At 43.2% G+C, this 1,866-nt stretch overlaps 1 long non-coding RNA gene across 1 annotated transcript; it reads left to right on the top strand.

The window, feature by feature from the left end:
- The first annotated feature begins 717 nt into the window (after positions 1 to 717).
- Positions 718 to 1,186, top strand: LOC115148214 (uncharacterized). The gene is made up of 2 exons (XR_003866597.1): positions 718 to 795; positions 977 to 1,186. It is a non-coding gene; the product is annotated as an uncharacterized LOC115148214 (long non-coding RNA).
- Positions 1,187 to 1,866: the final 680 nt, after the last annotated feature.

The raw sequence follows: 1,866 nt of genomic DNA, 5'->3' as shown, positions 1-1,866 counted from the left end.
GTGACTACTCTGGTTTGGGTGTCCTCAGTAGAATGGTGTCGCTGTAACCAAGTGGTTATATATCATTCTGGGTTCCACTGTGCAGTGCAAAAGGGGGTCTGTGGAGTTTTATGAACATCAAGGCAGACACGGTGAATCTGGATCCTTGATCTCATTGGTGTGTTAAGGTTAATGTGGCTAAACCCGCTCTCACATTCTGCCTATAAAGGCACAAGGCGAGACCCAGATGCAGACACAGGAGGCAGATGGTTAGAGTCCAAGATGTTTATTAACAATCCAAAAGGGGTAGGCAAGAGAATGGTTGTGGACAGGCAAAAGGTCAAAACCAGTTCAGAGTTCCAGAGGTAAAGAATGGCAAGCAGTCTTAAGGTCAGGGCAGGTAGAATGGTCAGGCAGGAATGGAGTCCAGAAAAACAGGCAAAGGTCAAAACCAGGAGGACTAGTAAAAGAGAATAGAAAAGCAGGAGCACGGGGAAAACCACAATGGTTGACTTGAACATACAAGACAAACTGGCACAGAGAGACAGGAAACACAGGGATAAATACACCAAGGGAAATAAGCAACACCTGGAGGGGGTGGACACAATCACAAGGACAGGTGAAACAGATCAGGGCATGACACTGCCAAGCAGCAGATTTTTAATTGGCCAAAGTGGTCAAGCCTCCGATGGGCCTCTGCAGTGCACACAAGTAGCCTACACCGCCAGAGAGAAGACAGGGAAGAAACCACCATTTACCTACTTCTAGGCTGCTATACACACAGTATTTATTTGTTTTTTCATGGAATTTTATGTGGTAATTAAATATTTATTTAGAATATCTTAGAATACATCTTCCAGAATTTGTTTTACCAGCTCTGTGTATTCTCAAATTAAAAAAAAGTGAGGGAGCGCCGCTGCCCTGTGCTCCGGCAGCACTACAATCCCGTTAACCACTTCTGTCCGTTACATCCGGTGCAACCTTCTCTATTCACCAGGGAGCCAATCAAATGCCAAGCTCTGTCAAGTCCTTCTGCACCCTCAGCGGAGTTGTTAATCCCGGATGCATCTGGTTTTCAGGGGAAATTGAAAGAGATCTGTGACCGGACTAAGGCTTTTGGATGATAACAAGGCGACATTCCATCTTAACTTCTCCACATTTACCGATTTGGTTGAACAGTGCAGAAGAGAACCTCCCAACAGGACCAGAAAGAAAGAAACGCCACTACGTTAGGTTAGTCCTTCTGAGACCGCCGCTTTAGTCTGACAGGTCACCTGCTAGGACAAAAAGCAGAGAGCTCAGCCTGCTCTTCTCTGAGCATTAGAGAGGAGGGACACTTAATTCAGTGAGAGGGGAAAATGGCACACAGTATTCGACTGGTCAAAGGTAAATGATGCTGTGTGCTAGGAGGTCGATGGAGTGGATTTCTTCAGGAGTTAGCTAACCTGTTAAACAGAGAGTACCATGTAATATGATGGGTCATTGTCATTCAATCCCCATGGAAAACCAAACATTTTAGGAAGTATTTTAGTTCTCTAAATCGTGTCAATAATTAATCGGTATCAGTGAGGTGGAAATAACAAACATCACCTTGCCTAATAAGGGCTCATGATAACATTTCAACATTGGATAGAAATACCTCATAATTATGCTCCTGGACACATAATCAGTGATGTAATCAAAAGGTTATTGATCCAGTTTAGTTTTTCTAATAAAGCAATTTGCTAAAAAGGTTTGATGCGCATTGTCATTAACGACCCATTTCCTCAGGTCACTGATTGGTAATTGGAGCTGTCATCCAATCAGTGACAGCAATGCAGGTTCTTGTTTACCTCTTTTTTTTTATTTAACTAGGCAAGTCAGTTAAGAACAAATTCTTATTTACAG

The sequence above is a fragment of the Salmo trutta genome, chromosome 15 (assembly GCF_901001165.1).
Source record: "Salmo trutta chromosome 15, fSalTru1.1, whole genome shotgun sequence".
Classification (NCBI taxonomy): domain Eukaryota; kingdom Metazoa; phylum Chordata; class Actinopteri; order Salmoniformes; family Salmonidae; genus Salmo; species Salmo trutta.
The sequence above is the reverse complement of the archived record's forward strand: the minus strand, read 5'-3'. Positions and strand labels throughout refer to the sequence as shown.